Source organism: Triticum dicoccoides, chromosome 5A (assembly GCF_002162155.2).
Source record: "Triticum dicoccoides isolate Atlit2015 ecotype Zavitan chromosome 5A, WEW_v2.0, whole genome shotgun sequence".
NCBI classification, from domain to species: domain Eukaryota; kingdom Viridiplantae; phylum Streptophyta; class Magnoliopsida; order Poales; family Poaceae; genus Triticum; species Triticum dicoccoides.
Genome location: NC_041388.1, coordinates 583,932,992 through 583,948,900, shown reverse-complemented (window position 1 = coordinate 583,948,900; position 15,909 = coordinate 583,932,992).

Sequence of the window (15,909 nt, the reverse complement as noted above, 5' to 3'; positions counted from 1 at the left end):
CGCCGTCCCCGCGTCGCCGCCCCGTCACGCCCCGGCCCGTCGCTGCCCCGGGCCGTCGCCTCGCCGTCACCGTCGCCCTGCTGTGAGCTCTCCCCCTCTACCCCTCTCCCTCGCTCCCAGTGGCCACCATGTGCGCCGCCCCTCCCCGAGCCCATACACACACATAAGCATGATGAACACACACACACATGCACATTTTCTTAAGTTAATTAGTATATACGTATTTTGTATGTTTAATTAGTTTAGATTTTTCAGATTATTATTTTTTCACTAGTATATATGTATGAATGCAAGTTAGATGGATATAATTAGTGTTTAATTAGTATGGAATTTTTTTATATAATGTTGTTTTTCTGTTTTTAATGGATGTATAGAAGTTGTTTTTTCTGTTTTTAGTGTTAGATGCTTAATTAGTATGAAATAGCATATAGAATTTTGACATATGCAATGATAGCATAATTAGTGTTACATTTGCATATAGTATTTGTTGTCGATGATGCCAGGCCCGCATCCTCGCCGTCGACCCGTTCGCGATGACGTCCTGCTTTAGAGGACCCATGTCCGGGACTGGGCTCCGCCGGGCTGGCACTGGGAGGTGCTACCTTCAGGGGCGCGACGCTTGGTGAGGAACCCGGCCCCGGGTCCCGTCGTCGACCCTCATCTCCTTTGGTGGCATTCGCGTGGGCCACTTTCGGTGCGGAGGGAGCCGGCCCCACCGGAGGTGGTACGTCACCGTGTCAGGGAGGAGGACGATCACGTCCATCGCTACATGGCTGCTATGGACGTCAGGTTCTCCAATACCTGGCAGGTTCTTTGGGGAGATCACCCGAGCTATGATCCAGTGATGGTTCCTTCACTTTGGTTGTCCACCGCCTAGATTACTCTCTAGTATTTGATCTTTATTAGCTAGCTAGCTAGCTAGTGATGTATTCGATATATAATATTCGAGATGATTTATTCGAGATTATATATATTATTTGAGACGATGTATTCGAGATTATGTCTATTATTCGAGACGACGTATTCGAGATTAAATCTATTATTCGAGACGATGTATTCGAGATTATATCTATTATTCGAGATTATACTAAATTGTTTTATATTTCTTTTGGCATAGTTAAATAAAAGCTATGGCGGACAATACCGACAGAGAGAGAGAACAGACCATGTTCGATATCATACGCGGGCCAGATGATGATCGGAATGAAGAAGATTTTGATGGCTCCGAATTTCTAAAAAACACCGGAGAGGGTGATATGATATTCGATCGCGACGACCGAGAAGATGAAGTCATGAACTACGACGAAGAAATGTTGATCCTGAAACAACAAACACCGGCGAGGTATATATATTTATATAATCAGGAATCTGGTGATCATCGCATGTTTTAAATGAGTTGAAGATATATTAACGAATCGATCTTTCTTCTTTCAGCCATCCGGATCGAGCAAATCTTCAGGCAAAAGGACGAAACGAGGCCCGAACAAAAAGTTGAAGGAGGGCGTAAAGTACAATATCGAGGCATTCAAACCTAATGGTGAACCATTAGCGCCTAAGAAGATTGCGGACAAGTTCGTTCGTCAGTGCGGAGTTCTTGTGAAGGACCAACTCCCGATCTCCCTTCAAGAATGGAGAAAGCCAGCAAAGCCACGTCCAAATGTTACTTTTGTCGACGAGAATAAAAAAAACTGCTTTGGGATACTCTCATGGAACATTTCACCCTACCAGATAATTTCACAGAAGCAGATGTGCGGAAAGTCAAGGACGCTGCTTTTAGGAAGATGGCAGTTGCATTCAAGAACCACAAGAGAACGACGTGGGAGAAGTACGTCAAGGAAGGAAGGAAGACTCTAGTATTCGAGGGGATACTAGAGAATCAAAGTGCTCATTGGGACGATTTCGTGAAATTCAAGGATTCAGAATTAGCTAAGGAACGGTCGAGAATAAACAAGAAGAATGCCGAAAAAAAGGATAAGTTCCATAAGCTGGGGCCAGGTGGCTATGCGGTGGCAATGCCTAAGTGGGATAAGTCTGAGAAAGAGATGGAGGATGCAAGTGTCACTCCGGTTACTAAGAGCTGGCCCCCCAGGTGCAGGACTTGGTTCTATGCGCATGGGGGGGAGTTGGACCCGAAGACAGGCAATGTTTCGACGAAGGCATGTCTGAACGGAGCCGACGATGCGCTACTTGTTGCAATAGAAGAGGCTCGATCGGGGGTGTTCCAGCCCAACAGAGAGAACGACGAGCTTACGTGTGCCCTGGGAAATCCTGAACACCCGGGAAGAACACGAGGCAAGGGCGCTCTTCCGTGGTATGAGGGGTTTTCGGACTAGAACGCTGACTACAGAACCCATGCGAGAAAGAAGATTGCGGAGGAGAAGAAGAGGAAGATGGAGGAGGAGCAGAGGAAGCGGGACTATGAACGCCTTCAAGGCCTAGAAGCAAGTCAAGCGGAATTGGCAGCTAAATTCCAGCGGCAGCAGGAGCGGATCGACTCACTTAGCCAGCAAAGGGGGTCTCAACATTTGCAGCAGCTAGCGGATGATCCAGCATTGGATACCACCGCCCCATCCATGCCGAGAAGCAGCGTGGGTTCCGCCCCGGGCGACGCAGTAGTGCTGGATAGATACCCCGTGGATGCCATCACGGAGAACACTAACTGCGAGCTACACTTCGAAATGAAGAACATATCCATGAAGGTGGCGGACGCCGTTGCTTTTTCAAATTCCCCCGAGGCAACCTTCCATTGCAACCCGATTCCAGCGGGCTATGCTCGTGTCTTGGTTGATGAGGTGGTGGACCCATATTCGGAGCTACAGCTTGACATTCCTGGAGGTGACGACGAGCACACATTGGGAGAGGCCATACATCGTGTCATCCTATGGAGAAAGGATTGCATCATCTTTCGAAGGCCACCGACACCGCGTCACCCGACTCCTCGTCGAAGTCCGCCACCGAGTCAGCAGACTCCCGCTCCTCCAAGTCCACCAACGCGTGAGGCCACTCCTCCTCCTCCAAGTCCGGTAAAGTGTCAGGCCACTCCTCCTCCAAGTCCGACACAGCGTCAGACGTCCACTCCTCCTCCAAGTCCGGCACAACCTCAGGCCACTGCAAGTCCGGCACAGCTTCAGGCCACTCCTCCTCGTCCAACTCAGGCCCGTCAGCCGTCTCCGCCGCCTCAGCAATCGCAAAAGAGACACCCCGCAGCTATGGTGCGTAGCGGTACAAGTCAAGGTCATAGTACAGGAAGTACAGGCGGAGGCAAGCGATATAAATATGGTCCAAACCTCACTACTCCTCTTCCTGTGAGGGCTTACGATAGGACCGAGGAGCAAACCAATGCCATAGTGCAGGCAGAAGTCGACGCCCATTTTGGACCGAAACCGCCACCGCCGCCAAGGGAGAAAGTGCCTGTGGAAGTAGTTGACCACTTCATTCGTATGGCTCAACCACCAGCTCCTAAGCCTGTTGACATAGACTATGAGCGCCACATCAGGAAGTTACATCGACGACATCTACAGAAGGAGGCGAGCTCGAGCTCGAGCAAACAACAAGCAGCGGCTGTCAAAAAATGCGGGAAAACCGTTGCCCAGCTGGGAAAACAGGCGGCGCAATCGATCCCCCTGCTTGTTGTGCCGCCAACAAGAAGTGACAGTACGCGCGCCCAATATTATTGTGGCCAAACAGTTTACGTTCCCGAGGTGGGCGATGTGGTAATAACCCAGGAGCATATAATGCAGGCTGAAGAACTCAAGATCACTGTTGGACAACTCCTCGAGATCGAGGACATGCCTGGGATTACAGAGGAGGAAATAAAACGGAAATATGTCCGGGGCCAACCTTTGGTCGAGCCAGAAGATGTCAACAAGCTCCCAACGAGAATGTATGAATTGCATCAATGGTACATGGACATTACCAAGAGATCCAATCGAGAGTCCCTCATGGTGTATGTCAAGAAGGATGATTACTACCATGAGAAAGCTGTGGCCATTGAGTATCCTGAACTGTTTCAGTTATACAATCAAGACGCACTCGACAAATCTATCGTCAGTTGCTATTGTCTGTAAGTGATTTATTTCTGTAATTTAAGTCTCAAGCTAGCTGTAGTGATCATTTTGATCAATCATTATCCTCACTATATTCTTTTCTGTGGTATTATGCAGGATGAAGATGTATGAAATGAGAAAAGGTGGACGCTATGGCATTGGGTTCATTGACCCAAACACCGTTAATGAATACACATGGAAAATAAACAAGCATCAAGAAAAAGAGGTAGAGGACAGCATGCTAGAGTTCTTGAAGCGCCTCAAATACAATGAAGATATACTACTTCCTTACAACTTCCAGTGAGTCACACTTTCTTGTACTACAAATTCTCTGTTTTTGCCTACTAGCTAGCTAGCTACATGTTTTTGCTTACATATGCCCGCTTAATTAAGACATGCAAACGTGTGTGCATGCAGATTTCACTGGATCTTGTGTATCATTAAAGTTGACGCCGGAACAGTTGAAATACTGGACTCGCTACTTAAAAAACAAAGTGACTATAACATCTTGTTTGGGATAGTCAACAGGTAATTTCAATCATTATTAACTATATATCTCGGCCTATTTAGTAATTCGTCATTTCATGATATGAACTATTTAATAACCCATTTATTCATTTTCTTTGTCAGCGGGCAGGGCTTGGGCAAGGTTCATCAGCGTCACGGAAGGCGAATGGAAACCACAGCTGAAATGGTTTCGATCCAAGGTAAGTAATTAAGTAGTACTAGCTAGCTAGCTAGCTAGCTGCCATCTCTTTAATTATCATGCTTGATTAATTATTATTTGATCAAATTAAATTCCATTCTCATAATAAAGGCCCTGAAGCAGGCGCAGGGGACTGATCTGTGTGCATTCTGCGTTTGCGAGAACATTCGCATGATGGCGTCCGAAAGGAGCAGATCTCAAAGACAGGAATGGGTACGCTTGTCAGAACACTATTCACAATTTTTACACCATTATCGATATCTAGTCACACAACTAATACACATGCATATTGATCTCCTTCTTAACAGTTCAAAGAGGTGCGGGACAAGCTCCTAGAAACGGAGCGCATAGAAGCACTTCAAGAGGAAATAGTGGGATTTTTGCTCGACCAGGTCATAAATCCGAAGGGAGAATACTATTACCCGCTACCACCCCCATGAACCACTTCCAATTGTCATCGTGCTCCGAAGGCACCAATTAGGCTAATGCCACTGGCTTCGAAGGCAACATGCATATGTAGGAGAAATTGTATATAGCTATACATGTGTGTATGTGTGAATTAATATGGTTTGTGAGACATTGATGATATATATATGATTGGTTCTACTAGAAATTCTATTTATATATATATATATGCATAACGTGTACAATGTGTAGTACCGTAAAATACCAGCAAACAAAAAAGAATTAAAATGGGAAACACAAAATTAAATGAAAAGGAAATCATAAAACCAAAAACCCCCCAAACATTTTAGTACCGGTTGGTGTTACCAACCGGTACTAAAGGGCTCCCGGCCCCCGGAGCTGGCTCGTGCCACGTGGTTGCCCTTTAGCACCGGTTCATGCTGAACCGGTACTAAAGGGGGGGGGGCTTTAGTGCCGAAACTTTAGTGCTGGTTCCTAAACCGGCACTAAAGGGCCTTACGAACCGGTGCTATTGCCCGGTTCTGCACTAGTGGGGGTCAATCTCCATCAACATCTTCACCAGCACCATCTCCTCCCAAACCTTAGTTCATATCTTGTATTCGATCTTGGTCCCAAAACCTCAGATTGGTACCTGTGGGTTGCTAGTAGTGTTGATTACTCCTTGTCGTTGATGCTAGTTGGTTTATCCGATGGAAGATTATATTTTCAGATCCTTAATGATAATTAATACTCCTCTGATCTTGATTATGAATATGCTTTGTGAGTATTTACGTTTGTTCCTGAGGACATGCATAGGAGAAGTCTTGTTATAAGTAATCATGTGAATTTGGTATTCGTTCGATATTTTGATGAGATGTATGTTGTCTCTCCTCTAGTGGTGTTATGTGAACATCGACTACATGACACTTCACCATTATTTGGGCATAGGGGAAGGCATTGGGAAGTAATAAGTAGATGATGGGTTCCTAGAGTGACAAAAGCTTAAACCCTAGTTTATGGGTTGCTTCGTAAGGGGCTGATTTGGATCCATATGTTTCATGATATGGTTTGGTTTACCTTAATTCTTCTTTTGTAGTTGCGGATGCTTGCGAGAGGGGTTAATAATAAGTGGGAGGCTTTTCCAAGGAAGGGCATCACCCAAGCACCGGCCCACCCACATATCAAATTATTAAAGTAACAAACGTGAATCATATGAGCATGATGAAAACTAACTTGACAACAATTCCCATGTGTCCTTGGGAGTGCTTTGATTTATATAAGAGTTCGTCCAGGCTTGTCCTTTGCTACAAAAAGGATTGAGACACCTTGCTGCACCTTGTTTACTTTTATTACTTGTTACCAGTTGAGGGAGCCCTGGACTAAGGGGTCCTCGGGCGTGGCTGTGAAGACATGAAGACCGAAGACTGCACCGTGTCCGGATTGGACTCTACTTGGCGTGGAAGGCAAGCTTGGCGACCGAAGATTCCTTCTTATGTAACCGACTCCATGTATACCCTAGATCCCCTTGGTGTCTATATAAATCGTAAGGGATAGTCCGGAAGGGACAACACATATACTCATTACCATAATCATAGGCTAGACTTCTAGGGTTTAGCCATTCGATCTCATGGTAGATCAACTCTTGTAACACTCATATTCATCAAGATCAATCAAGCAGGAAGTAGGGTATTACCTCCATAGAGAGGGCCCGAACCTGGGTAAACATCGTCTCCCCTGTCTCCTGCTACCATCGATCCTAGATGCACAGTTTGAGGCCCCCTACTCGAGATCCGCCGGTTTTGACACCGACATTGGTGCTTTCATTGAGAGTTCCACTGTGTCGTCGATGAATGGCTCGATGGCTCACCTTGTCATTGGAGGGAACATCACCGCAGGGGTAGTTTTGGCCCCGGGCCAAACCCTCCGGCTGGGCGACTTTACTATGATCGCCCGTTCGGCCGCAGAGCCGATGATGACCTCTCGGGCCATCGAAAATCCCCTTCACATAAACTCCGAGTACTCCAAGCAGATGGATCTGGTCGAGCTTTCGTCCTTAAACGAGATCCTAGATCACATTGCCGCTTTGGGAATCATCACAGATTACGATCAGATCGGGCCTAAAACCGATCAGGGAGAAACCGAAGCTCCACTTGGCACTCACCGGATCGCGGCACTCCTGGAGCAGGACGGCGAGTCTTCTTCTATATCGAAGATGGACTATGTTCGGGTCGCCGTTCATAAAGAGCCGGATACTCACCCGCGAAAAGACGCAACCAGCCCTCCGAACATAGCCTCGGACGGTGGCTCCAAACAATCAGAAGATGTTCCGGAACCCGGACTGTCCACTCCGGAAGGTCGTCGAACCCCGGACAACTGGTTAGGTCGGGGTCCTTCCAAGTGGCCCCTTTCAGCAGCGGATATCATGCCCTGTTGAGGCGGCATGCTTTTACATGCTTCCAAGCTATACCTCACTATGGATATGTGAAGCTCAAAATGCCCGGACCAAACGGTATAATCACTCTCGCCAGTGACCCGGACACAACACTCCGTGCTGAAAACAAAACCGCATCCCTGGCCTTGGAGGCGCTATCTGAAGCCCTCGCAGCCGAGGAGTTAACCGCGCTACGCTCTACAGTGGACAGGGACGATGTGATCCTCGACAAACGATCCAAAGCCACCTCGTTTAAACCAGCAGAAGAAATAATCTAATTTCAGGTCCACCCAACGGACCCAAAGAAGACAGCATCCATCAGAGCTCAACTAAACCTAGCAGTTGACACCACACTACGCGAATTCCTACATGAAAACTGGGACATATTTGCCTGGCACCCTTCGGATATTCGAGGGATCCCACACAAGCTGACCAAACATAGCCTCAATATATTAAAGGGGTTTAAACTAGTTAAGCAAGCACTTCGGCGCTTTTCCGAACCCAAGCGACGGGCCATGGGGGAGGAGCTGGCCAAACTCATCGAGGCCGGATTCATTAGAGAAATCAAACATCCGGACTGGCTGGCAAACCTGGTGATGGTACCAAAGAAGGACAAATCCTGGCGCATGTGCGTCGGTTTCAAAGACCTCAGCAAAGTCTGCCCTAAGGATCCCTTCCCCCTCCCTCGCATTGATCAAATCATTGACACCACCGCAGGACACGACTCTCTGTGTTTCCTCGATGCATACTCCGGATACCATCAAATCAAAATGAAGGAATCCGATCAAGCTGCAACAGCACTTATCACCCCATATGGGCCATTCTGCTTCAATACCATGCCCTTCGGGCTCAAGAACGTCGGCGCCACATATCAATGCATGATTCAAACATGCCTGGAGAAATAGATCGTCAAAATAGTAGAAGCTTACGGTGATGACATCGTCATCAAAACCAAGCACGTGGAAACACTAATAGACAACTTACGTCTTACATTCGACAACCTCAGGGCGTATGACATCAAGCTCAACCCGAAAAAGTGTGTCTTCGGCGTCCCCGCCGGAAAACTGCTGGGCTTCATCATTTCCAATAGAGGAATCGAAGCAAACCTAGCCAAAATCCGAGCTTTGTCACAATTGGCTAAGCCAACAGACCTTAAACAAGTCCAAAAACTTGCAGGTTGCGTGGCAACTCTAAGCCGCTTTATCTCCAGATTAGGAGAAAAGGCACTGCCACTCTATCGGCTTTTACTGCGAACCAACAGCTTTGAGTGGACGGATGCGGCAACAGCCGGACTGGAAGAAATAAAAACCCTTCTTGCGGGTAACCCAATCCTGGCCGCACCAAACGCCGGCGAACCAATGTTATTATACATATCGGCAACACATCAGGTGGTGAGCGCCGTATTCGTTGTTGAACGAGAGCAGGACGGACATAAATTCCCGCTTCATAAGCCAGTATACTACGTCCCTACGGTCCTTACACCATGCAAATCCCGGTACCCTCATTATCAAAAAATAGCACACGCGGTCTTCATGGCATCCCGGAAGCTCTGTCACTACTTCCATGAGTGTTCGATCACGGTGGCCTCCGAAGTGCCACTCAACGACATCATAAATAACCGCGATGCTATAGGCCGGATTGCCAAATGGGCCATTGAGCTCCTGCCATTTGACATTACATACAAACCACGCCGAGCTATCAAATTCACAAGTACTGGCCAACTTCATCGCCGAATGGACAGAGGCCGAACTCCCTAAAGAGTACGACACATACTCCAATTGGATCATGCACTTCGACGGTTCCAAAATGCTGGCAGGGTTAGGAGCGGGTGTCGTCTTAACGTCCCCTACCGGAGACACCGTCCAGTACGTTCTCCAAATACTATACACAGACTCCAATAATGCAGCCGAATATGAGGCCTTATTGCATGGTCTCTGGATGGCTGTCTCCATGGGCATACGTCGCCTAGCAGTTTTCCAGGCATACCCCGGCCTATTCGGCTGCGACGGTATTCGGAAACACTCCGCACCTTCGGGACCGGAGGTTGAAGCAAAAAGGTCTGCCATGACAAATGATATATAATTCGGCTAGATGAGGAAAGTACATAGTCACTTGGACTCGAACACCTCCTCTTCTATACCTTCCAATAGGCAATCTAACTTACAATCTTGTTGGGAGTATTTGGCGGCCACCTCTACTTGGTTATACACCAAACTTACGGGAATTTCTTCCCCATACGACCCTACTGGCCCGACCCTAGCCAGGTGATTAGGATCTAGCTTGGTATATCGCTTCTTCACCATGGCCCAGGCCTCTCGTGCACCCTCGCGGCATGTCGATATCTTCCACAGCTGGATACGCCGCCGCGCTCCCTTAATAGCTCTACCAGCTGCTCCATGCTTCCTGGAGGGGAGTCAGAGGGCCATAAAGCCTTGGCTACACTCAGCATCGCCTTCCGAGCTTGCTCGTGCAACTGCGACAGCCCTTGCAGAAGATCACTCGACGATCCGGACACCTCCTCTTCGGGGCGGTTCGTCAAAACACATGTAATTACAGCTATATCAGCTACCGCTACCTCCAAAGTTGTTATAAAACAACAATGGACACATACTGAATATGCCGCCTCACAGATTCTTGTTCTCCTTCACGGAGTCAGCTAGCTGAGCTCGCACATCTTTCAGTTCTTCTCCCAGTTTGGCGTTCGAGTCCTGGAGTTTCTTTTTCTCTTGGACGACCGTTGTCAATACACACTCGCCCTCCGCTAGTTGCCTTTTGGCTCCGCGTTCTTTGCTTTGAGCGGCGTCCAATTGCTCTTGCACTTGGTCTAACAGCCGAACACAAGGATTAACACCCGGATCCGCACTGTCGGCGTATCATTCTGAATTTTCGATAGAAGGAAACATTATCGGGAGATGCCTTGTATTTCTCCAGTTCAGCATTGGCAGCAAGCAGCCAGCGCTGACACTTTTCTAGCTCCTGAGCTAGCTGGGTGTTCTTCTTTGTAAGCACCTGGTAACACATTGATCCTTAAATCAGTTGGTTCAACTCCTTTAAGTCTCGGGGGCTACTGGATATCATAGTCAGACAAAATAAATTTACCTGCACATCTTTCAAATGTTGCTTTGTGGCCTTGTTAATCCCATCTCGAGCAGCTCGGATATACACATCGGCCGAGTTGAAGGCGTTAAACGACTCCTCTGAAAAGCCAGGGTCCTGTAAAATGGCCCGGCGGCGCCGATGATACATCGCACTTTCCACTTCCGAGTTGGTAACAGATACATCATCCGAGTCCTCGGCTGGAGGATAGTCTGGCTTCGCCTCCGTATTAGCCCTCGTCTTCATGGTAGGATTTGAATCCTGGTTGCGGGAAGTACGGATGCTCGAACCTCCGGATACAGTCTGGCGCATCTTTCTCCTGGCACATGGATAACAGGAAGGTCATGGTTGGGCATGACTGTTTACGTGCAGGTTGGCAGATTCATACCTCTTTGATGAAGGCACGGCCGTATTTTCGTTTGCCTTCCTCTTGGAAGGCTCGCCCGGCATGGGGGACACACTCTTCGGAGGTACCCGAGGAGTAGTACGGCGCGCCTAACCCTTCCCCTTTGGAGCACAAGAAGGTGTGGTGGGTAAGAAGGAAGGAGAAATCTCTTTTTGAATAAGGTGTGTTCGGATCCCTTACTTGTGAAGCTGGAAGAAGACCGGGGTAGTCGGCGATGATGGACACCTCTGTGCCATCGTAGCTCGTCTGGTAAATACCCCCTCCGCAAGCACCACAAATATCTCCGGATCCTCTTCGAACCCGGGATCAAGCTCCCGGTTGTGATCCTCTGGATGTGGGGCGGGACTACAAAATCCCTCGGTGACTTTTCGCCAGTGTTGTCATAGACAGACAAGGTTAAAAAGTTTATCAAAGGCAATCCAAAGATGGAAGGAGTAAAAACAGAGGGGTTGGGCCTTACCAAGCTGGGAGGGTTCTACATAGAATACCCATCTCTGAATTTGATGTGGAGAAATTCCTTTTCCTCCCCTTTGAACAATTCGGCTAATGTTTCAGCCAAAGCGGCAGGGGTATCCGGACCTTTCCGGCCGCAGCGAGAGGCATCGACCTCCCCATTGAAGTTCCACATTGGGAGCCCTCTGTATTGGAGTGGCTCAACCCCTCGCGTTATGGAAATCGCCATAACCTCAATTATTGTGAGTCCGGACTGAGTGAGCTCTTTCATCCTCCTCATCAGCTGACGAACCTCCGCTCCATCTACCTCTTTGAGACTCAGGGGACGCCAACTGTGGCGTTTCTTCGGTGGGATGCACGCAAATTCGGGAAGACCCTTCCGAACCGGGCCGGGAAGCGCAACATCCTCTATATAAAACCATTCGGAGGGCCAGTCATCATGTGCCTTCCTTGGTGTACCGGATGGGTATCCGGTATCGGCGACGCGCCATACTTCGGCACCGCCCACTTGAAATATTGACCCTTCATGATTACGTGGAACGAGACAAAACAGCTTCCTCCACAACTCGAAATGAGCCTTGACGCCCAGGAAAAGTTTGCATAAAGCAACATAATCCGCAATGTGCAGAATAGAAGCCGGAGTGAAGTTGTGCAGCTGGAGGCCGTAGTACTCCAGGAGCCCTCGGAGGAATGGATGGATACGAAATACAACGCCTCTTAACAGGTAGGGGACTAAACACACTCGCTCTCCCCCAGACGGATTGGGGAAGTCCTTTGCCTGAGTCCCTTCATTGAAGGAAGCTAGCCCCGCTCGAACACGGACAAGATCTGCGTGGGGAAGGTATCCCTACGTTTGCAACTTCGTCAAACGGCTATAAGACATGGAACACTTCTCCCACTCGCCTTTCTCTGGGCTGGGACGAGCGGAGGAGCTGGGGACACTAGCCATGTGGGAATGGTTTTTCCTATGCGGTCTCTGGGATTTCTTCTGCGCGGCGCTGAATGGATCTAGGATCCAATCTCGTTAAATAGGCGCTATTCCTCGCATGGATGAGGTGTTATTCGCAAAAAACACCCTGACTTTCCACATTCGCTCGACACGTGGAGGATGAAGGTTATTCAACGCACAGAAGCCAAGGAGGCGACATTACGGTCAATGGCCGAATACATTACTTGGAGATCATTGAAGGGGGAACCCGCCTTGCAATGCCGAAGACAACATGTGTGCCGAGCACTTCGCTATTGAAGACTGATTCAGGGGCTACTGCAGGAGTCCTGGACTAATGGGTCCTCGGGCGTCTGGCCTATTATCTATGGGCCAGACTGATGGGCTGTGAAGACATGAAGGCCGAAGACTGCACCGTGTCCGGATTGGACTCGACTTGGCGTGGAAGGCAAGCTTGGCGACCGAAGATTCCTTCTTATGTAACCGACTCCATGTAAACCCTAGATCCCCTCGGTGTCTATATAAACCGTAGGGGATAGTCCGGAAGGGACAACACATATACTCATTACCATATTCATAGGCTAGACCTCTAGGGTTTAGCCGTTACGATCTCGTGGTAGATCAACTCTTGTAACACTCATATTCATCAAGATCAATCAACCAGGAAGTAGGGTATTACCTCCATAGAGAGGGCCCGAACCTGGGTAAACATCGTGTCCCCTGTCTCCTGTTACCATCGATCCTAGACGCACAGTTCGGGACCCCCTACCCAAGATCCGTTGGTTTTGACACCGACACCCGTTATGATTTATCTTATCAAAAAACTATATGTTACCAATAATTTCACTGCTTGCAAAGAATACCTTGACGAAAACCACTTGTCATTTCCTTCTGCTCCTCGATGGGTTCGACACTCTTACTTACCGAAAGGACTACGATAGACCCCCTATACTTGTGGGTCATCATTGTGGAGAAGACAAAAAGAAGGAGATAGTCTCACATCAACTAGGCGTATCAACAAGCTATGGAGATGCCCATCAATAAATATCAATGTGACTGACTAGGGATTGCCATGCAATGGATGCACTAGACCTATAAGTGTATGAAAGCTCAAAAAGAAACTAAGTGGGTGTGCATCCTACTCGCTTGCTCACGAATACCTTGGGAAATTTGAGGAAGCCTGTCATTGGAATATACAAGCCAAGTTCTATAATGAAAAATTCCCACTAGTATATGAAAGTGACAACATAGGAGACTCTCTATCATGAAGATCATGGTGCTACTTTGAAGCACAAGTGTGTAAAAATGATAGTAACATTGTCCCTTCTCTCTTTTCTCTCATTTTTTGGTAGGATTCTTTGGCCTCTCTTTTTTGTGGGATTCTTTGGCCTCTTTTATTTTTTTGTAAAGTCTGGAGACTCATCCCAACTTGTGAGGGAATCATAGCTTCCTTCATCCTTTCCTCACATGGGACAATGCTCTAATAATGAAGATCATCACACTTTTATTTACTTACAACTCGATACTAGAACAAAAATATGACTCTATATGAATGCCTCTGGCGGTGTACCGGGATGTGCAATGAATCAAGAGTGACATGTATAAAAAATATGAAAGGTGGCTTTGGCACAAATGCGATGCCAACTACATGATCATGCAAAGCAATATGACAATGATGAAGCGTGTCATAATAAACAAAACAGTGGAAGTTGCATGGCAATATATCTCAGAATGGCTATGAAAATGCCATAATAGGTAGGTATGGTGGTTGTTTTGAGGAAGGTGATGGTGGGTTTAATGCACCGGCGAAAGTTGCGCGGTACTAGAAAGGCTAGCAATGGTGGAAGGGTGAGAGTGCATATAATCCATGGACTCAACATTAGTCATAAAGAACTCACATAATTATTGCAACAATTTATTAGGTATCAAAACAAAGTAATAGATGCATGCTCCTAGGGGAAGGGTTGGTAGGAGTAAACCGTCGCGCGATCCCGACCTCCACACAAAGGATGACGATCAATAAATAAATCATGCTCCGACTTCATCACATAACGGTTCACCATACGTGCATGGTATGGGAATAACAAACTTTAACACAAGTATTTATACCAATCCACAATTACTCACTAGCATGACTCTAATATTACCATCTTCATATCTCAAAACAATCATAAGAAATCGAACTTCACATAGTATTCAATGCACTTTATATGAAAGTTTTTATTATATCCCTCTTGATGCCCATCATATTAGGACTAAATTCATAACCAAAGAAAATTACCATGATATTTAGAGAGACTCTCAAAATAATATAAGTGAAGCAAGAGAGTTCAACAATTTCTGTAAAATAAAGCCACCACCGTGCTCTAAAAAGATACAAGTGAAGCACTAGAGAAAAATTGCCTAGCTCAAAAGATATAAGTGAAGCACATAGAGTATTCTAATAAATCACGATTCATGTGTGTCCGTCTCAAAATGTGTGTACAGAAAGGATGATGTTGGCAAACTAAAAAGAAAAGACTCATATCATACAAGACGCTCCAAGAAAAACACATATCATGTGGTGAATAAAAATATAGCCTGAAGTAAATTTACCGATAGATGAAGATGAAAGAGGGGATGCCTTCCAGGGAATCCCCAAGCGTAGGCCCTTGGTTGTCATTAAATATTACCTTGGGGTGCCTTGGGTATCCCCAAGATTAGGCTTTTTGCACTCCTTATTCCATAGCCCATCAAATCTTTACCCAAAACTTGAAAACTTCACAACACAAAACTCAACAGAAAAGTCATGAGATCCGTTAGTATAATAAAATAAATCACCACTTTTGGTACTGTTATGAACTCATTCTTTATTTATATTGGTGTAATATCTACTTTATTCCAACTTTTCCAAGGTTCATACCCCTTGATACTGTTGGGTTTCGTAGTAATTTCAAAAAATTTCCTACGCACACGCAAGATCATGGTGATGTATAGCAACGAGAGGGGAGAGTGTGATCTACGTACCCTTGTAGATCAACAGCGGAAACGTTGACGCAACGTAGAGGAAGTAGTCGTACGTCTTCCCGATCCGACCGATCCAAGCACCGTTACTCTGGCACCTCCGAGTTCTTTAGCACACGTACAGCTCGATGACACTCCCCGGGCTCCGATCCAGCAAAGCTTCGGGGATGAGTTCCATCAGCACAACGGCGTGGTGACGATGATGATGTTCTACCGACGCAGGGCTTCGCCTAAGCACTACAACGGTATGACCGAGGTGGAATATGGTGGCAGGGGGCACCGCACACGGCTAAGGAACGATCTCAAGGATCAACTTGTGTGTCTAGAGGTGCCCCCTGCCCCCGTATATAAAGGATCCAAGGGGAGGGGGTGCGGCCGGCCCTAGGAGGCGTGCAGGAGGAGTCCTACTCCTACCGG